At 46.6% G+C, this 22,382-nt stretch overlaps 1 pseudogene; it reads right to left on the bottom strand.

Moving 5' to 3' along the window:
• The window catches only part of LOC129694694 (zinc finger protein 721-like), a 57,761-nt pseudogene that overhangs the window by 8,421 nt on the left and 26,958 nt on the right, over positions 1–22,382 (bottom strand).

A 22,382-nucleotide genomic window follows, 5' to 3' on the forward strand; every position in this document is an offset into this window, starting at 1 on the left:
TGAGTATAGAAGCAAAGAGGTCCCTCTGCAGTTGTACAGGGCTCTAGTTTCCAAATTTGAGGAAGGACATTCTTGCTATTGAGGGAGTGCAGCGTTGGTTCACGAGGTTAATTCCCATGATGGCAGGACTGTCATATGTAGAGAGAATGGAGCGGCTGGGCTTGAATGCTCTGGAATTCAGAAGGATAAGAGGATATCTTTTTGAAACATGAGATTATTAAGGGATTGGACATGCAAGAGGCAGGAAACATGTTCCCATTGATGAGAGAGTCCAGATCCAGGGGCCACAGTTTAAGAATACGGGGTAAGCCATTTAGAACAGCGATGAGGAAAAACTTTTTCACACAGAGAATTGTGAATCTGTGGAATTCTCTGCCTCAGAATGAAATGGAGGCCAATTCCCTGGAAGCTTTCAAGAGAGTAAGATACAGCTCTTAAAGAAAGCAAAGTCGAGGGATATGGGAGAAGGCAGGAATCGTGGATGATCAGCCATGATCACAGTGAATGGCGGTTCTGGCTCAAAGGGCCGAACAGCCGTCTCCTGCACCTATTGTCTATTGTCTATTAACATGCCATTAGCTTTCTTCACTGCCTGCTGTACCTGCATGTTTACTTTCAGTGACTGATGTACAAGCAGCGCTCGAAATTAACGTTGCCCGGGTGCCAATGTCGACCTAAAGTCCCACCAGACAACCTAAAAGCCGTGCCATTTTACCCAGTTTGGCAAGCATCCGGGACACCTGCAGTTCAACTCTGAGCGGCCCCCCTCTCTATCTCTCTCTCTGCGCTCTCTGTTTCCGCCCGCCATCCGTATCCGTGTCCAGGCCACCGGTTCTCCACTCCCCGCTCTCCGCCCACTCCTCATCCGCCGGCATGGCCGGCTGTCTTGCACATCTTCCCCCTGCACATGCGCACAACCACAGCCAGCGCATCGTCGCCCATGGTTATGCGCATGTGCCGCCCTGCACTTGCGCACTGTCACGGCAATTAGTCAGCGCCGGACACTTTCTCCCTCCCTTTGCATTGTGGGAGATCTGGCTGCCATTGCTGACCGGTCACCGCCTCGCCGAAAACCAACACAGAATCACTCCCTGGAGCTGGAGCTGGAGTAATTCCCTGGAATAACTCTTGCTTCTTGGTTTCCTGGTCCTCCAAAAATATTCCAAATGCAAATTTATACTGAAGGGGATCCTCCACCACCAAACTCCAAACTCTGAAAAATAACAGCCTATTGCACTTTATCTGTTCATTTATATGGTCTATGGTATATAGACACGCTATACTTTTATCTCCTGTTCTGTATTATGTTTACATATTCTGTTGTGCTGCAGCAAGTAAGAATCTCATTGTCCTATCTGGGACACATGACAATAAAACTCTTGACTTGGACTTAAACAAAAAAGGGTTCTTGGGGAGAAAAGAGCTAACAAATTTAGTTGCGTCTGGTTGGATAACTATGGTAGGGTGAAGACTATTCCATGCTTTAATTGTGCGGGGGAACTCCATGGAGCAGCCAGCAACTCTGGATAGAAGAAATTGGGTGACGTTTCGGATAGAGACCCTTCTTTAGATTTCCTCTGGTTTTAGTGTTTTTAGTTTAATTTAAAGATACAGCGTGGAAACAGGCCCTTCAGCCCACCGAGTCCACGCCGACCACCGATCACCCGTACACTAGTTCTATTCCACACATTAGCGGAGTGAGGCAAGAGTCAAGAGTGTTTTATTCTCTCACGTCCCAGTTAGAACAATGAAATCCTTACTTGTAGCAGCACAACAGAATATGTAAACATAGTACTCTGTGAACAATGTTATAAACAAGAAAACAAAACGGTGTATATTTATATATGAATATATAACTATATATAATATATATATATATATATATATATATATAAAAAACATTTTTTGTGTGTGTGTGGATGTATACTATATACACCCATACACAATTTCACTCCTTGGATTAATAAAGTTCTATTTTATAGTATCGTGTGTGTAGGAAGGAACTGCAGATGCTGGTTTAAACTGAAGATAGACACAAAAAGCTGGACAGGTCAGACAGAATGAACTCAACAGGTCAGACAGAATCTTTGGACAAAAGGAAAATATTACATTTTGGGTTGAGTCTGGAAAAGGTTCCTGCGCACTTTTGGAATGTGGAAGGAAACAAGAGCTCCCGGAGAAAACCCATGCGATCAAAGGGAAAAGGAGCAAACTCCATATAGACAACACCCATATTCAGGATCAATTCCGGGTCTCTGGCACTTTTAGGTAGCAACTTTATGGCCAATGTACTGCCCCGTAGTCTTAAACTGAATTAAAACATACAGTAGCTGTAAAGGGGGACATAGCGTCACTTAGAGACTTAAGACTGAAAATGGATAGTTTCTTTTTTTTAGTAATCAAAGTTATCAACGTATCATTTTTTGTGTGTTGGAAAACAAAATATAGTGGCACAGCTGGTGGTCTTGCTGCCTCACACACCAGAGATCTGTGTTCAATCCTGTCCTCGGGCACAGTCTGTGTTGAATTTGCACATTCTCCCTGCAGGCGTGTGGGTTTCCTCCCACATCCTACAGATGCATTGGCTTTGTAGGTTCACTTGTCTCTGTAAAATTTCCCTAATGTGTAGGGAGTGGGTGAGGAAAGTGGGATAAAAGAACTTGTATGAATGGGTAGACGAAAATGCTGGAGAAACTCAGCGGGTGAGGCAGCATCTACGGAGCGAAGGAAATAGGTGACGTTTCGGGTCAAACCCTTCTTCAGACTGATGTGAGGGTGGGGGAGGGGGCATGAAGAAGAAAGGAAGAGGTGGAAACAGTGGCTGAGGTAGAGCTGGGAAGGGAGGAGAAAGCAGGGACTACCTGAAATTGGAGAAGTCAAAGTTCATACAGCTGGGGTGTAAACTACCCAAGCGAAATATGACATGCTGCTCCTCCAATTTACAGTGGGCCTCACTCTGGCCATGGAGGAGGCCCAGGACAGAAAGGTTGGATTTGTAATGGGAGGATGAATTGAAGTGCTGAGCCACCGGGAGATCAGGTTGGTTATTGCGAACCGAGCTGAGGTGTTGGGCGAAGTGATCGCCAAGCCTAATCTTGGTCTCACCGATGTAAAGCAGCTGACACCTAGAGCAACGGATACAATAGATGAGGTTGGAGGAGGTGCAAGGGGGGGGGGGGGGGCGGGAAACAGAAAGGAAGATGCGGAAACAGTGGGAGAGCTGGGAATGTGAGGAGAAGGAGGGAGAAAGCAAGGACTACCTGAAATTGGACAAGCTAATTTTCATACCGCTGAGGCGAGATATGAGGTGCTGTTCCTCCAATTTGCAGTGGGCCTCATTCTAGCCATGGAGGAAGCCCAGGACAGAAAGGTTGGATTTGTAATGGGAGGGGGAGTTGAAGTGCTGAGCCACCGGGAGATCAGGGTGGTTATTGCGAACTGAGTGGAGGTGTGCGAAGCGATCGCCTAGCCTGCGCTTGGTCTCACCGAGGTTGATCATATGCTGAATAATACAACCACATTTTTGTTTGGAAGTGGAAAGAAATAATAGAATAGCATTCATTGCACCGTGTAAAAAGAGTTAAGATACTGTATTATAATTTTGCTGCATGTCATTGTGGTATATATCATAGAAACATGGAAAATAGGTGCAGGAGGAGGCCATTTGGCCCTTCGAGCCAGCACAGCCATTCATTGCGATCATGGCTGATCGTCCCCAATCAATAACCCGTGCCTGCCTTCTCCCCATATCCCTTGATTCCACTAGCCCCTAGAGCTCTATCTAACTCTCTCTTAAATCCATCCAATGGTTTGGCCTCCACTGCCCTCTGTGGCAGGGAATTCCACAAATTCACAACTCTCTGGCTGAAAAAGTTTTTTTCTCACGTCAGTCTTCAATGGCCTTCCCTTTATTCTAAGACTGTGGCCCCTGGTTCTGGACATGCCCAACATTGGGAACATTTTTCCTGCATCTAACTTTTCCAGTCCTTTTATAATTTTATATGTTTCTATAAGATAACCCCTCATCCTTCTAAACTACAGTGAATACTTTTTCAATCTTTCCTCATATGACAGTCCCGCCATCCCAGGGATCAATCTCGTGAACCTATGCTGCACTGGCTCAATCACAAGGATGTCCTTCCTCAAATTAGGAGACCAAAACTGTACGCAATACTCCAGATGTGGTCTTACCAAAGCCCTATACAACTGCAGAAGAACTCCTATACTGAAATCCTCTTGATATGAAGGTCAACATTCCATTAGCTTTCTTCACTGCCTGCTGTACCTGCACGCCAACTTTCAGTGACCGGTGTACAAGGACACCCAGGTCTTGCTGTACCTCCCCCTTGCCTAACCTAACCCCATTGGGATAATAATCTGCCCCCTTGTTTTTGTCACCAAAGTGGATAACCTCACATTTATCTATATTATATTGCATCTGCCACGCATCTGCCCACTCATTCAACTTGTCTAGGGCACCCTCCTAACATCCTCTTCACAGTTCACACTGCCACCCAGCTTTGTGTCATCCGCAAACTTGCTAGTGTTGCTCCTAATTTCCTCTTCCAAATCATTAATATATGGTAAACAGTTATGGCCCCAACACCGAGCCTTGCGGCACTCCACTCGCCACTGCCTGCCATTCTGAAAAGGACCCGTTCACTCCTACTCTTTGCTTCCTGTCTGCCAACCAATTTTCTAACCAAGTCAACATCCTACCCCCAATACCATGTGATCTAATTTTAGTCACCAGTCTCCCGTGCGGGACCTTATCAAACGACTTTCTGAAAGTCTAGATACACTTCATCCACTGGCTCCCCTTCATCCATTTTACTTGTCACATCCTCAAAATATTCCAGAAGATTAGTCAAGCATGATTTTCCTTTCATAAATCCATGCTGAGTTGGACTAATCCTTTTTACTGCTATCCAAATGCCCCATTATTACCTCTTTAATAATTGACTCCAGCATCTATCCCACCATTGAAGTCAGGCTAACTGGTCTGTAATTCCCCGTTTTCTCTCTCGCTCCTTTCTTGAAAAGTGGGATAGAGTTTGCCTTTTCTCTGGTTGGCTCCATTACAAGCTGCTCTAAAAATCCATCTCGGAGGCACACCACAAACTCTCTTTCTTGGAGTCCTGAACCAACCTGATTTTCGCAGTCTACCTGCATATTGAAATCCACCATCACCACAATGGCATTACCTTTGTTACATGGCAGTTTTAACTCCTGTGGCAACTTACACCCCACATCCGGGCTACTATTTGGGGGTCTGTAAATAACACCAATTAGTGTCTTCTTGCCTTTACAATTCCTCAACTCAATCCACAGTGACTCTACCTCGTCAGTCCCTATGTCTTCCCTCGCAAGGGACTGAATTCCATCCCTCACCAGAAGAGCTACCCCCCCTCCTCCGCCCACCTGCCTGTCCTTTCTATAGGATGTATAACCCTGAATATTAAGTTCCCAGGTCCGATTCTCCTGCAGCCACGTCTTGGTAATCCCCACAATGTCATATCTACCAACTTCTAACTGAGCCTCAAGCTCATCTACTTTACTTCTTATACTTCGTGCATTCATATACAATACTTTTAATTCCTTACGCATCTAACCTTTCACATCGATCCCTATTACACTCGGCCATACTCTCCAACCCCTATGTGGGCTTTCTTTCCCGTTAATTCTGAGGTCATTAACTATCCCTTTACTCCCTTTCCCTTTAACTCCATCCTTGACTATCCCATTTGACCCCCCCCCCCCCCCCCCCCCCCATTTAGTTTAAAACCACCTGTGTCGCAGTCGCAGACCTGCCTGCCAGAATGTCGGTCCCCCACCTGTTAAGGTGCAATCTGTCCATTTTGTAACAGTTCCCTCTTATTCCAAAACAGATCCCAGTGGTCTAAGAATCTAAATCCCTGCCCTCTGCACCAGTTCCCCATATCATTTCTTGATTGGTGAATATGTTTAGTTTGTGACTTTATTTGAAGCAGAAATAATATGTGAATGCTTCATTGAGCATAATTCTGACTGGTAACTATGCACTTCATCCGAGCACATTATCGCACACGTCATGCAAGCCATCTTAAATGACCACCTAAACTGTCATTTGGCAACCTAAAAAGCTGCCTCGGTTGCCCGGCTGGCAACTGTCAAAAAAAGTTAAGTGAGAGCCCTGCCAAGGCCACCCAGGTCTCGTTGCACCCTTTCTCCTAATATTGGCTCATTACCATTCCGTATACCGAGATATGGGTGTCAGGAGTTATGGGGAGAAGGCAGGAGAATGGGGTTTGGACGGAGAGATAGATCAGCCATGATTGAATGGTGTGGTAGACTTGATGGGCCGAACGGCCTAATTCTGCTCCTATCACTTATGACCTCATACAGGATGAAACTTTGTCTTACACTCAACGTTATTTCCTTTATCCAGTCGCCGTACACTGCGATTGTAATCACGCGTTGTCTTTCCATTGACTGGTTAGCGCACAACAAAAAAGTTGTTCACTGTACCTTGGTACACGTGACAATAAACTAAACTCAACCTTCCCGCCGCCAGGGGGCGATGCGGCCGGTAGACCAGAGACGCTGCATCACGACCTTCAACCCACACGATGGTCGCCCGATGCCAGGAGGCGTGACAATCGGAGGACCAGAGACGCTGCACCGCAGCCTCCCGCCGCCAGGGGGCGCTCTGCTCGGAGAACCAGAGCCGCTGCACCGCGCCCGTCAATGGACAGGGGTCGCTGCAGTGGGGGAACTAGAGACGCTGCACCGCGGCCTCCCGCCGCCAGTAGGCGCTGCGCTCGGAGAACCAGAGACGCTGCACCGAGCCCGTCAATGGACAGGGGTCGCTGCAGTGGGGGAACTAGAGACGCTGCACAGCGGCCTCCCGCCGCCAGGGGGCGCTCTGCTCGGAGAACCAGAGCCGCTGCACCGCGCCCGTCAATGGACAGGGGTCGCTGCAGTGGGGGAACTAGAGACGCTGCACAGCGGCCTCCCGCCGCCAGTAGGCGCTGCGCTCGGAGAACCAGAGCCGCTGCACCGCGCCCGTCAATGGACAGGGGTCGCTGCAGTGGGGGAACTAGAGACGCTGCACAGCGGCCTCCCGCCGCCAGGTAGGCGGAACAGTTGGAGGACCAGAGGACGCCCAGACCGCCCCTTCCTCACTCACTGACAAACCCCTCCCCCACCGCCTCGGCCTCCGGCTCCTCGGGTCGCCGGCCGCAGGATCGTCCTCGGGAAGGGAGAAGGCGGTGGGGGTAAAGACACGGGGTCGAGCCGCGGCAGCAACTGTTCCGACCTGAGCTCCAGGCGCTGAGCGGAGGCCTCGTCCCTCACGTGACCGGCGATGAGGTCCCACCCCCTTCCCATTGACGGACAGCGCTAACGGCCAATGGACGCAGGCCCCGCCCCCAACCTCCGTTCGACCATTCAGAGTACCGCAGCTCGGACAGACAGCGCCCTCCGCCAATCGGAGCCGCTCATCCCGCTCTCGCAACGGTTGCCATGGTGCGGCAGGCCCGCCCCCGCGGTCCCTGCCCCACGTGGGGTGGGGGGGGTGGGGTGGAAATAATCACAGCCAAAGATCCTAGAGGAGCTCCTCTATAATCTTTGATCACAGCCACTGCAGATGTTGCAAACCTGAGATAAAACCTCAAGGTGGGGCCAGACTACAAAATGCTGCAGTAACTCAGCAGGACGGGCAGCATCTCTGGAGAGAAGGAATGGGCGATGTTTCGAGGTTGAGACCCTTCTCCGGACTGAGAGTCGCAGGAGCGATATCAGCGGTGATGTGTGAAAAGCTTTTACATCGAAACATAGACCATAGGTGCAGGGGGCACCGCCTTTCAATATGATCACAGCTGATCATCCACTATCAGTACCCTGTTCCTGCTTTCTCCCCATATCCCTTGCTTCCCTTAGCACAAAGAGCTAAATCTCACTCTCTCTTGAAAACATCCAGTGAATTGGCCTCCACTGCCTTTTGAGTCAGAGAATTCCACAGATTCACAACTCTCTGGGTGGAAATGTTTTTTCCCTCATCTTAGTCCAAAATGGCCAACCCCTGGTTAAGGACTCCCCCCACATCAGGAACATGGTTCCTGCATCTAGCTGTCCAATCGCTTAATAATTGTATATAGAAACATAGAAAATGGGCGCAGGAGTAGGCCCTTCGAGCCTGCACCACCATTCAATATGATCATGGCTGATCATCCAACTCAGTATCCCATACCTGCCTTCTCTCCATACCCCCTGATCCCTTTAGCCACAAGGGCAACATCTAACTCCCGCTTAAATATAACCAATGAACTGGCCTCAACTACCTTCTGTGGCAGAGTTCCAGAGATTCACCACTCTGTGTGAAAAATGTTTTTCTCATCTCGGTCCTAAAAGATTTCCCCTCTATCCTTAAGCTGTGACCCCTTGTCCTGGACTTCCCCAACATCGGGAACAATCTTCCTGCATCTAGCCCAGTAGTTCCCAACCTGGGGCATACGCCCCACAGGGGGGCAATTTGATTTTTAAGGGGGGGGGGCAATTGAGCGCGACTGAGGAGGTCTGGGTCCAAATTTTCGAATGAGACAATCCACAAATATTTCAATGTTCTAATATAGAAATTTTCTCTCTCTTTATTACCTGTGAATACTCTTTTATTATCATATTTATCATTATTATTATTTTAATACCTCCTAATGTTTTTTACTTTTTTTTTACAATTTTTTAGTAACTTCTTGCTCAGAACTTTAACTGTCTTGTTTATTTCATTTTTCTTTTTCATGGATGCCATGTTCTTTTGAAGCTTGTTTAAACCAAGGTATTGGCGTTTTAAGCTTCTTCAGCTGAAACGGAGTTCACTTTTTAAATTATAAGATTTATATATCACCACATGGGGGGGGGGGCATCAGGATTTTAGAGGTGATTAGGTGGGGCATGGCCAAAAAAATGTTGGGAACCACTGATCTAGCCTGTCCAACCCCTTAAGAATTTTGTAAGTTTCTATAAGATCCCCCCCTTAGGCTGTGGGCCGAGCATCAAAAATGTGTCTAGAAATAGGATTTTGTGACCCAAGTCACTAAACTACATGAAATTTTCACATATTGTGTAAAAAAAATTATATAAATCACCCCTGAAACTCGATATGAAGAAGACTTGCACATTTTTATTAAATTATTAAATTATTAAATTAAATACAGATAGATTTTTATAAATTCAGACTTTAGTCTTGCCTTTCAGTTAGTTGATTCATGGGGGCCTTCTTTGTGTTCCAGCACATCAGCAGGGACTTTGAAGGCTTTCTTACACTTTAATCCACTTCGCAGCACTTTCTTCAGCCTTTTTAATGCTTTTCCCACTAAATACAATTACCTGCTGCAAGTTTCCACGACATTTATTCCACAGAACAACAAATCGGAATCTCCAGTAAAACAGGCATCTGTGAAGCCCCCTCAGCCATTTTGTGTGCTAGCCTGAAACAAAGCGTGTGATTGGCCAACTGGCAGACAACTCAATGTTAAACGTGCTTTGATTGGATTAAAAAATTCCTGACATTTTTCCGTTTTTTCTCTAATTTAATAAAAATGTGCAAGTCTTCTTCATATCGAGTTTCAGGGGTGATTTATATAGATTTTTTTTTTTACACAATATGTGAAAATTTCATGTAGTTTGGTGACTTGGGTCACGAAACTGCAGAATAAAGCTCGGTCCACAGCCTACCTCAATCTCCTAAATTCTAGCGAGTACAAGCCGAGTCTATCCAGTCTTTCGTCATATGAAATTCATGACATCCCAGGAATCAGTCTGATGAACCTTCTCTGCACTTCCTCTTTGGCAATAATGTCCTTCCTCAGATTTGCAGACCAAAACTGTACGTATAGATATGTTGCTATAAGATCCTCCTCATCCTTCTAAATTCCAGTGAATACAAACCCAGTCCACCCATCATATGTCAGTCCCGCCATCCCTGGAATTAACCTTGTGAACCTACACTGCACTCCATCATCTAGCAAGAATGTCCTTTCTCAAATTAGACCAGATCTGCACACAATAGAAACATAGAAAATAGGTGCAGGAGGAGGCCATTCGGCCCTTCGAGCCAGCGCCGCCATTCATTGTGATCATGGCTGATCGTCCCCTATCAATAACCCGTGCCTGCCTTCTCCCCAGACCCCTTGACTTCACTAGCCTCTAGAGCTCTATCTAACTATCTCTTACATCCATCCAGTGACTTGGCCTCCAATGCCCTCTGTGGCAGGGAATTCCATAAATTCACAACTCTCCAGGTGTGGTCTCACCAGGGCCCTGCACAACTGCAGAAAGACTGCTTTGCTCTTAAACTCAACATGCCATTAGCTTTCTTCATTGCCTGCTGTATCTGCATGTTTACTTTCAGTGACTAATGTACAAGGACTCCCAGGTCTTGTTGTACTTCCCATTTTCCTAACCTGACACCATACAGATAATAGAGTGCTGGAGTAACACCTTACACTTCCTTATTTCTGTGTCTCCCTCTCCTGTTACTCAGTCTGAAGAAGGTTCCTTCTCTCCAGAGATGCCGCCTGTCCCGCTGAGTTACACCAGCATTTTGTGTCTGCCTGTGGAGAACATGGATAGGGAATGTCTTTTGGGTAATGGCACCTTCTTCAGACCTGAAACATCGCATATCCATGTCCGTCCCACTGAGTTACTCCAGCACTCTGTAAAATGTCACCTATCCATGTTCTCCACAGATGCTGCCTCTAGCATTTTGTGTCTTTTTGTGTATGAACCAACATCTGCAGTTCCATCTGCACTCCTCCCATTTCCTCCAAATACAAGGCGTAGCTATGGGCACATGCATGGGCCCCGCTACTCCTGCCTCTTTGTCGGTTACGTCGAGCAATCCTTGTTCAATACGTACCTGGGCCCAATCCCCGACCTCTACCTCCGCTACATCAACGACTGCTTTGGTGCCACCTCCTGCACCCACACACCACTGACTGACTTCATCCACTTCACCAATTAACTTCCATTCGGCACTCAAATACACCTGGACCATTTCCGACACTTCCCTACCATTCCTTGACCTCACTATCTCCATCGCAGGTGGTAGACTTCTGACCGACATCCACTATAAACCTACTGACTCCCATAGCTATCTGGACAACACTTCTTCCCACCCTGCTTCCTGCAAGGACTCCATCCCCTACTCCCAATTCCTCTGTCTATGCCGCATCTGCTCCCAGGATGAGGCGTCCCACACCAGGGCATCTGCAAGAGATGCTACACTTGTCGCTTTACCTCCCTCCTCGACTCCATTTAAGGACCCAAACAGTCGTTCCAGGTGAGACAGACGTTTACCTGCATCTCTTCCAACCTCATCTATTGCATCCGCTGCTCTAGATGTCAGCAGATCTATATCGGTGAGACCAAGCGGAGGTTGGGCGATCGTTTCGCCGAACAACTCCGCTCGGTCCGCAATATGCAACCTGACCTCCCAGTGGCTCAGCACTTAAACTCCCCCTCCCACTCCGTATCCGAACTCTCTATCCTGGGTCTCCTCCATGGCCAGAGCGAGCAACACCGGAAATTGGAGGAACAGCACCTCATATTCCGCTTGGGGAGTCTGCATCCTGGGGCATGAACATTGAATTCTCCCAATTTTGTTAGTCCTTGCTGTCTCCTCCCCTTCCCCAGCCCTCCTGCTATCTCCTCCCATCCCCCAGCCTTCGGGCTCCTCCTCCTTTTTCATTTCTTCTCCCCGCCCCCCATCAGTCTGAAGAAGGGTTTCGACCAGAAACGTTGCCCATTTCCTTCGCTCCATTTCCTTCACTGCTGCACCCGCTGAGTTTCTCCAGCATTTTTGTGTACCTTCAGTATATTGTGTCCCCTGGTTCTGGACTCCCCCAATATTGGGAACATGTTTTCTTCCTCTAGCGTGTCTAATCCCCTAATAATCTTATATGTTTCAAAAAGATACCCTCTCATCCTTCTAAATTCTAGTATATACAAGCCCAGTCGCTCCATTCTTTCAACATATGACAGTTTCGCCATCCCGAGAAATAACCTCGTGAACCTACTCTGGACACCCTCAATAGCAAGAATGTCCTTCCTCAGATTTGGAGACAAAAACTGAATACAATACTCCAGGTATGGTATCTATGGCCCTGTACAATTGCAGAAGGACATTTTTGCTCCTATACTCAACTCCTCTTGTTATGAGGGCCAACATGCCATTAGCTTTCTTCACTGCCTGCTGTTGTACCGACAGTGACTGATGAACTAGGACACCCAGATCTTATTGTACTTCTCCGTTAAAGTACACGGCATTGGGGGTTCAGTATTGATGTGGATAGAGAACTGGCTGGCAAACGGGAAGCAAAAAGTAGGAGTAAACGGGTCCTTTTCACAATGGCAGGCAGTGACTAGTGGGGTACCGCAAGGCTCAGTGCTGGGACCCCAGCTATTCGCAATATATATTAATGATCTGGATGAGGGAATTGAAGGCAATATCTCCAAGTTTGCGGATGACACTAAGCTGGGGGGCAGTGTTAGCTGTGAGGAGGATGCTAGGAGACTGCAAGGTGACTTGGATAGGCTGGGTGAGTGGGCAAATGTTTGGCAGATGCAGTATATTATGGATAAATGTGAGGTTATCCATTTTGGTGGCAAAAACAGGAAAGCAGACTATTATCTAAATGGTGGCAGACTAGGAAAAGGGGAGATGCAGCGAGACCTGGGTGTCATGGTACACCAGTCATTGAAAGTAGGCATGCAGGTGCAGCAGGCAGTGAAGAAAGCGAATGGTATGTTAGCTTTCATAGCAAAAGGATTTGAGTACAGGAGCAGGGAGGTTCTACTGCAGTTGTACAGGGTCTTGGTGAGACCACACCTGGAGTATTGCGTACAGTTTTGGTCTCCAAATCTGAGGAAGGACATTATTGCCATAGAGGGTGTGCAGAGAAGGTTCACCAGACCGAGATGAGAAGAACTTTTTTCACACAGAGAGTCGTGAATCTCTGGAACTCTCAGCCGCAGAGGGTAGTCAAGGCCAGTTCATTGGCTATATTTAAGAGGGAGTTAGATGTGGCCCTTGTGGCTTAGAGGATCAGAGGGTATGGAGAGAAGGCAGGCACGGGATACTGAGTTGGATGATCAGCCATGATCATATTGAATGGCGGTGCAGGCTCGAAGGGCCGAATGGCCTACTCCTGCACCTAATTTCTATGTTTCTATGTTTCCTAATATAATGCCATTCAGAAAATAATCTGCCTTCCTGTTTTTGTCACCAAAGTGGATAACCTCAGTTATCCACATTAAACTGCATCTGCTATGTATCTGCCCACTCACCATACCTGTCCAAGTCGCCCTGCATCCTCATGGCATCCTCACAGCTCACACTGTCACCCAGCTTTGTGTTCTGCAAATTTGCTAATGTTACCCCCAATCCCCTCATCTGAATCATCAATGTATATTGTAAATAGCTGCGGTCCCAGCACTGAGTCTTGCGGTACCCCACTAATCATTGCCTGCCATTCTGAAAGGGACCCGTTAATCGCTACTCTTTGTTTCCAGTCTGCCAACCAATTTTCTGTCAGCACTCTACCCCAAATACCATGTGCTCTAATTTTGCTCACTAATCTCCTATGTGGGACCTTATCAAATGCTTTCTGAAAGTCCAGGTACACTACATCTATTGGCTCTCCCTTGTTCATTTTCCCAGTTACATCCTCAAAAAATTCCAGAGGATTAGTCAAGCATGATTGCCCCTTCGTAAATCCATGCTAACTCGGACCGATCCTGTGTGTGGGGGGTGGGGGTGGGGTGGGAGGGAGGGGGTAACTTTTAAAATCTCTCCCTGCACGGGAGACCCGACCTTTTCTTGTCGGGTCTCCGTTGTCGTTGGGGCTGCAACGAGGAGCGGCCTCCAACAGGAGAAGACCGGGGACTCTGGTGCCGACGACTCACCGTCACCGTCGCGGAGCTGGCCGAGTCCAGAGCGGTGGTGGAGCGCTGCTGCTGCTGCGGCCCGACCTCCGGAGATTCGGAGGTTGCAACTGCGGGTCTGGCGGACGGCGGCACCGGGAGCCCGCGGCGACTTCTCCCGCCCGAGTTGCGGGGTCGAAGAGCTCCTGGAGCGGGGCCTGACATCACCGCCCCGCGCGGCTTGGAATGGCCGCGGGACTCTGCGAGCGCACGCCGGGGGCTCTAACACCAAGACCCGGTGTGCGACCTCGCACCACCCGGCGTGGCTTTTATGGCCGCGGGACAATCGCCATCGCCAGCTGGGGGCTTTGACTTTGACTCTGACATCAGGGGGGGGGGGGGGAAAGTGCAGTGGAGAGATAAGTTTTTTTGGCCTTCCATCACAGCGATGTTTATGTAAATTATGTTGTGTCTTGGGTCTATTTGTTTGTAATGTATGGCTGCAGAAAGGGCATTTCGTTTGGACCTCAAGGGGTCCAAATGACAATTAAATTGAATCTTGAATCTTGAATCTTGAATCTACTTCATCTTTTCTCCCCGTATTGCCTTTTTTGTTATCTTCTGTTGCTCTTTATAAGTTGCTCAATCCTCTGACTTCCTGCTCATCTTTGCTATGTTATACTTCTTATCTTTTATTTTTATACTGTCCTTGACTTCCCTTGTCAGCTAGGATGTAAGTTGCAGCAGGAGTGTAACTGCATGTAACAAAGGTAATGCCACTGTGGTGATGGGGGATTTCAATATGCAGGTAGATTGGGAGAAACGGGTTGGTTCAGGACCCCAAGAAAGAGAGTTTGTAGAATGCCTCCGAGATGGATTCTTACAGCAGCTTGTAATGGAGCCGACCAGAGAAAAGGCAATTCTGGATTTAATGTTGTCAAATGAACCAGATATGATAAAGGGAACTCGAGGTAAAGGAACCGCTCAAAGGTAGTGATCATAACATGATTAGTTTTAATCTGCAATTTGAGAAGAACGTTAAATCGGAAGTGGTAGTGATGCAGTTGAACAAAGGGGGCTATGAAGGCATGACAGGGAAGCTGGCCAAGGTGGACTAGAAAGGGATCCTAGCAGGAGTGACGGTGGAACAGCAATGGCAGGAATTTCTGGGCATAATCCGGAAGACACAGGATCATTTCATTCCAAAAAGGAAGAAAGATTCTAAGGGGAGTAGGAGGTAACCGTGGCTGACAAGAGACGTTAGGGATAGAATAAAACTAAAAGAAAAGATGTATAACACAGCAAAGAGTAGCCGGAAGCCAGAGGATTGGGAAACTTTCATAGGACAACAGAAGGAAACAAAACTGGCAATATGGGCTGAAAAGATGAAGTACGAAGGGAAGCTGGCCAGGAATATAAAGGACAGTAAAAGCTTCTTTAGATATGTTAAGGGAAAAAGAGTAGCAAAGTCAAATGTGGGTCCCTTGAAGGCAGACACGGGTGAAATTATTATGGGCAACACGGAAATGGCAGAAGAGTTGAATAGGTACTTCGAATCTTCAAGAGCAAAGGAAAGGTTAGTGTGGAAAATATAGTTCTCAGCATTATGGCACACCAGTTCCAGAACATTCAAGTAAGAGTAAGTGTGAGCGGAGACAGAGGGGTGTAAAATGAGGGTAGAAGCAATAGGCAGCAAGGTGAAAAATAAAAGTGGCAGATAGACAAATCCAGGACAAAAATCAAAAAGGACCACTTTTCAACATAATTGCATAACGGGTAAGTGTTGTAAAAACAAGCCTGAAGGCTTTGTGTCTCAATGCAAAGAGCATTCGTAATAAGGTGGATGAGTTGAATGTGCAGATAGCTATTAATGACTATGATATAGTTAGGATCACAGAGACATGGCTCCAGGGTGACCAAGGCTGGGAGCTGAACATCCAGGGATATTCAATATTCAGGAGGGATAGACAGAAAGGAAAAGGAGGTGGGGTAGCATTGCTGGTTAGAGAGGAGATTAACGCAATAGAAAGGAAGGACGTTAGCTTGGAGGATGTGGAATCGATATGGGTAGAGCTGCGAAACACCAAGGGGCAGAAAACACTAGTGGGAGTTGTGTACAGGCCACCTAACAGTAGTAGTGTAGTCGGGGATGGCATCAAACAGGAAATTAGAAATGTGTGCAACAAAGGTAAAACAATTATAATGGGTGACTTCAATCTACATATAGATTGGGTGAATCAAATTGGCAGGGGTGCTGAGGAAGAGGATTTCTTGGAATGTATGCAGGATAGTTTTCTAAACCAACATGTAGAGGAACCAATGCGAGAGCAGGCTATTTTAGACTGGGTATTGAGTAATGAGGAAAGGTTAGTTAGCAGTCTTGTTGTGTGTGGCCCCTTGGGCAAGAGTGACTATAATATTGTTGAGTTTTCATTAGGATGAAGAGTGACATAATTAATTCAGAAATAAGGGTTCTGAACTTAAAGAAAGGTAACTTTAAGGGTATGAGACGTGAATTGGCCAAGATAGACTGCCAAATGATTCTTAAAGGGTTGACGGTGGATATGCAATGGAAGGCATTGAAAGACTGCATGGATGAACTACAATAATTGTTCATCCCAGTTTGGCAAAATAATAAATCAGGCAAGGTAGTGCATCTGTGAATAACAAGGGAAATCAGGGATAGTATCAAAACAAAAGATGAAGCATACAAATTAGCCAGAAAAAGCAGCCTACCAGAGGACAGGCAGAAATTCAGTCCAGCTGAGGAGGACAAAGGGCTTAATTATGAAAGGGAAAATAGATTATGAAAGAAAACTGGCAGGGAACATAAAAACTGACTGCAAAAGTATTTATAGATATGCGAAGAGAAAAGATTAGTTAAAACAAATGTAGATCCCTTGCAGTCAGAAACAGGTGAATTGATGATGGGGAACAAGGACATGGCAGACCAATTGAAGAACTACTTTGGTTCTGTCTTCACTAAGGAAGACTTAAATAATCTGCCAGAAATAGCAGGGACCAGGGGTCAAATGAGATGGAGGAACTCAGTTGAAATCCATGTTAGCCGGGAAGTGGTGTTAGGTAAATTGAATAGATTAAAGGCCGATAAATCCCCAGGGCCAGATAGGCTGTATCCCAGAGTACTTAAGAAAGTAGCCCCAGAAATAGTGGATGCATTAGTAATAATTTTTCAAAACTCTTTAGATTCTGGCGTAGTTCCTGAGGATTGGAGGATAGCTAATGTAACCCCATTTTTTTTTTAAAGAGAGGGAGAGAGAAAACGGGGAATTACTGACCAGTTAGTCTGACATCGGTAGGGAAACTGCTAGAGTCAGTTATTAAAGATGGGGTAGCAGCACATTTGGAAAGTGGTGAAATCATTGGACAAAGTCAGCATGGATTTATGAAAGGTAAATCATGTCTGACAAATCTTATAGAATTGTTCGAGGATGTAATTAGTAGAGTGGATAAGGGAGAACCAGTGGATGTGTTATATCTGGACTTTCAGAGGGCTTTCGACAAGGTCCCACATAAGAGATTAGTATACAAACTTAAAGCACACGGTATTGGGGGTTTCAGTATTGATGTGGTAGAGAACTGGCTGGCAGACAGGAAGCAAAGAGTAGGAGTAAACGGGTCCTTTTCAGAATGGCAGGCAGTGACTAGTGGGGTACCACAAGGCTCAGTGCTGGGACCCCAGCTATTTACAATATATATTAATGATTTGGACGAGGGAATTGAATGCAACATCTATATATAACAATTACAGCACGGAAACAGGCCATCTCGACCCTTCTAGTTCGTGCCGAACACGTATTCTCCCCTAGTCCCATATACCTGCGCTCAGACCATAACCCTCCATTTCCTTCCCGTCCATATAACTATCCAATTTATTTTTAAATGATAAAAACGGACCTGCCTCCACCACCTTCACTGGAAGCTCATTCCACACAGCTACCACTCTCTGAGTAAAGAAGTTCCCCCTCATGTTACCCCTAAACTTCAGTCCTTAATTCTCAAGTCATGTCCCCTTGTTTGAATCTTCCCTACTCTCAGTGGGAAAAGCTTTTCCACGTCAACTCTGTAAGTTTGCGGATGACAAGAAGCTGGGGGTCGGTGTTAGCCGTGAGGAGGATGCTAGGAGGCTGCAAGGTGACTTGGATAGACTGGGTGAGTGGGCAAATGCATGTCAGATGCAGTATAATGTGGATAAATGTGAGGTTATCTACTTTGGTGGCAAAAACAGGAAAGTAGACTATTATCTCAATGGTGGCCGATTAGGAAAAGGGGAGATGCAACGAGACCTGGGTGTCATGGTACACCCGTCATTGAAAGTAGGCATACAGGTGCAGCAGGCAGTGAAGAAAGCGAATAGTATGTTAGCTTTCATAGCAAAGGGATTTGAGTATAGGAGCAGGGAGGTTCTATTGCAGTTGTACAGGGTCTTGGTGAGACCACACCTGGAGTATTGCGTACAGTTTTGGTCTCCTAATCTGAGGAAGGACATCCTTGCCATAGAGGGAATACAGAGAAGGTTCACCAGACTGATTCCTGGGATGTCAGGACTTTCATATGAAGAAAGAATGGATAGACTCGGCTTGTTATCGCTAGAATTTAGAAGATTGAGGGGGGATCTTATAGAAACTTACAAAATTCTTAAGGGGTTGGACAAGCTAGGTGCAGGAAGATTGTTCCCGATGTTGGGGAAGTCCAGAACAAGGGGTCACAGTTTAAGGATAAATGGGAAATCTTTTAGGACTGAGATGAGAAAAACATTTTTTACACAGAGTGTTGTGAATCTCTTGAATGCTCTGCCACAGAATGTAGTTGAGGCCAGTTCATTGGCTATATTTAAGATGGAGTTAGATGTGGCCCTTGTGGCTGAAGAAATCAAGGGGTCTGGAGAGAAGGCAGGTACGGGATACTGAGTTGGATGATCAGCAATGATCATACTGAATGGCGGTGCAGGCTCGAAGGGCCGAATGGCCTACTCCTGCACCTATTTTCTATGTTTCTAAGTTACCAGTTAAGAAGTGAAATATTAAGGACGTGAAGAAACAAACTGGATAAAAACGTGGCCGGAAATCAAAGTCGATATTGGAAAGGAAAGATTTCCTCACCCTGTATCGATGTTAGTGTAAGGGTTGCTGTGCTGGTTACAGAGGAGTTGACTGACTTAAGAAACACATGAAAGAGCAGCATGAAGAGGTGCATGAAAGACCTTGCCCCCACCCAGGATGTAACAAGGTGCTTCTGATTGATCGCTACCTGCGGCGCCAAGTAAAGCTGATCCATACAGAAGAAAGAACGTCTTTACAGATCAGGAGGAAGTGCAAAGCTTTTGGTCACAACTTCGGAAAGACAAACTACATTTGATTAACAATCTTGAAGCATTTTGAGCTCTATCGTATGACCAAGCGCCTAGAGAGAGAGAAGCTGAACATTTTGAAACAGATGGGCCTCTTGAAAGTGATTATGCATAACCCTATCCAGGAAGACAATGACTCAGACCTGGCGGGTAATCAGTGTGATGACAATCAGGACATTGATGAGGATGGCAATGATGGCGTGTCTGATGAGAAGGACAATTGCCGTTTTGGTCACAACCCTGACCAGATCGATGCCGTTGGTGACTGCAGAGGAGACACCTGCAAGAACCACTTTGACAACAACATTGCAGATATCTATGACGTGTGCCCCGAGAACAGCGCCATCAGTGAGACTGACCTGAAGAAGTGACAATGGGAACGATGCAGATCATTCCAAACTGGGTAGTGTGCAACAAGGGCAGGGAGTTACTGCAGACCACCAACTCTGACCCTGGCTTTGCTGTCGGATTTGCGGAGTTCAACACCATCAACTTCAGTGGCAACTTCTACGTCAACACAGACCACAATCTACGCTGGCTTTGTCTTTGGCTTCCAGTCCAGCAGCCACTTCTACATGTTGATGTGAAAGCAGGCCACCCAAACCTACTGGGAGAAGATGCTGTCCAAACCCATGGATACGCTAGCGTCTAGATCAAGGGGATGAACCCCACCATAGGGGGGGGGGGGGGGAAGGGAAGCACCTCCCCAGTGTAACGATCTACAAAGAGACTGCAAACTCCCTCGGGCAGATGCAAACTTTACGGCACAACCCCAATATCGGCTGAAAGGATTACACCGCCTACAGGTGGAACCGGATCCATTAACCCTAAACAAGCTTCATCAGGATGGTTGTCAATGATGAGAGTGAGAATTGGTTGCCATACCATTGGCTTGATGGACTTTGGGGTACTATTGAACTGGTAGCCATACCTTTGGTTTGGTGGACTTTGGGGTACTGTGATACATTATGGCTCTATCATTCTGCTAATCATTGCTCTCATGCTTGCGACCATTGTGTGTACCTACCAAGAACCGTGAATGTTATCACGTTTGATAAAAAGGAGGGAATGAAAGAATAGTCAGATCTAATAGGCAAATCTAAAATGGAGTCGTTCTTCCACAAAGGCATGGTCTAGTAAAACAAAAGAAAGGCTCGGTGCCAAGTCTGAATGACTTTTTAAATTATATGGAACACAATATGGAGGACAGGTTGGCTTTTCAATAAAGACATTAAGATGGAAGCCTGCAATAATAACATGAGCTTCATTCAAGGCCATAAAGAAGCCAAGATTGAAAAAAATAGCTGACGCTCCAGGGATAAGTAATAACTTGTTATTGGATGAGCTTGATTTGGACCCAACTTTTCTTATATTCTGAAAGGCTACTGAATCTTTCAGGCATGCCATATTGATACTTGGTAGGAGTGTTTTACTGATAAGGAAAATGTTCTAACTCTCATTTGTTCTGTTAGTGGAGCCGGAGAAGCACTGAGCAACGTTTATACTCATTGTAGATCTTTGCCACTCCCGTCTGACGAATCAATTAAAGATTGCCACGGTTTACCTTTAAGAGTTTTTGTGGCTATCTGCTTTTTAAGAAATAAACTTTGACATGGGAACCGGTTGAGCCCACTCACCCCCTCCACTCCAACCCCCTCCCCTACACACCACACCCCCCCCTACATCCCCCCCCCCCTTCCCCGACACCCCCCCCCTCCCCACACACACACCCTCCCCTACACCCCCCTCCCCTAAACCCTCCCCCCACACTACCCACCCTTCCCCACACCCCTTTCCCCCACAACCCCCTCCCTCACAACCCCCCTCACTTACACGCTCCCGCTGTTGCGTTGGGGGAACAGGTGAGTGGTGAAATATTGCATTGGGGAATGGGTTGCATTGGGGGACCAGGCCTCCAGTGTGACTGGGCCCCATTGGGTCCCATTTAGTCTAGTTTTAAATCTATACTTCTAAAAGGTCACCCACCCACTCACCCTTCAGCTTCCTTTGGTCCGGTTTGGGGAGCGAAGTCCCAGCAGATCAAGTCTTTCCTTATAACACAAGCACTCACTCACTGCAGCACCAATAAACACCCTTGTGAATCTTTTCGCCACTCACTGCTTCTAACAATGAATGCTTACATAGAAACATAGAAATTAGGTGCAGCAGAAGGCCATTCGGCCCTTCGAGCCAGCACCACCATTCATTGTGATCATGGCTGATCACCCCCAATCAATAACCCGTGCCTGCCTTCTCCACATATCCCTTGATTCCACTAGCCCCTAGAACTCTATCTAACTCTCTCTTAAATCCATCCAGTGATTTGCCTCCCGTCTGTGGCAGGGAATTCCACAAAATCACAACTCTCTGGGTGAAAACGTTTGTTCTCATATCTTAAATGGCCTCCCCTTTATTAGAAGACTGTGGCCCCTGGTTCTGGACTCGCCCAACATTGGGAACATTTTTCCTGCATCTAGCTTGTCAAGTCCTTTTATAATTTTATATGTTTCTACTTGTAGTTGGGTGACCAGAATAGCAGCACACAACACTCACATCCAAGTATTGCCCCACACACACACACCAACATCTTTTGTACAGCAGCTCCAACATTACGTCCTAACTACTCTTGTACGCAATGCTCTGAGCAGGCACGAGATCGATCTCTTAGGTAGGCATAATCTGGATAAACAGGGTCTGATTGGGAACAAATTTGACTAATCTTCTTGAATTTTTTGAAGAGGTTACTATGGAAATTGATGAGGGTAAAGCAGGGGATGTTGTCTATATGGACTTTAGTTCAATTGTTGGGTATTAATGGTGGAGTAGCAAGATGTATTCAACAGTTGCTGAATGGGAGATACCAGAGAGTAATGGTGGATGGCTGTTTGTCAGGTTGGAGGCTGGTGACTAGTGGGGCGCCTCAGGGATCTGTATTGGGTCCACTGTTGATTGTCATATACATCAATGATCTGGATGATGGTGTGGTAAATTGGATTAGTAAGTATGCAGATGATACTAAGATAGGTGGTGTTGTGGATAATGAAGTAGATTTGAAGTCTACAGAGAGATTTATGCCATTTGGAAGAGTGGGCTGAAAGATGGCAGATGGAGT

Source organism: Leucoraja erinacea, unplaced genomic scaffold (assembly GCF_028641065.1).
Source record: "Leucoraja erinacea ecotype New England unplaced genomic scaffold, Leri_hhj_1 Leri_75S, whole genome shotgun sequence".
NCBI lineage: Eukaryota > Metazoa > Chordata > Chondrichthyes > Rajiformes > Rajidae > Leucoraja > Leucoraja erinaceus.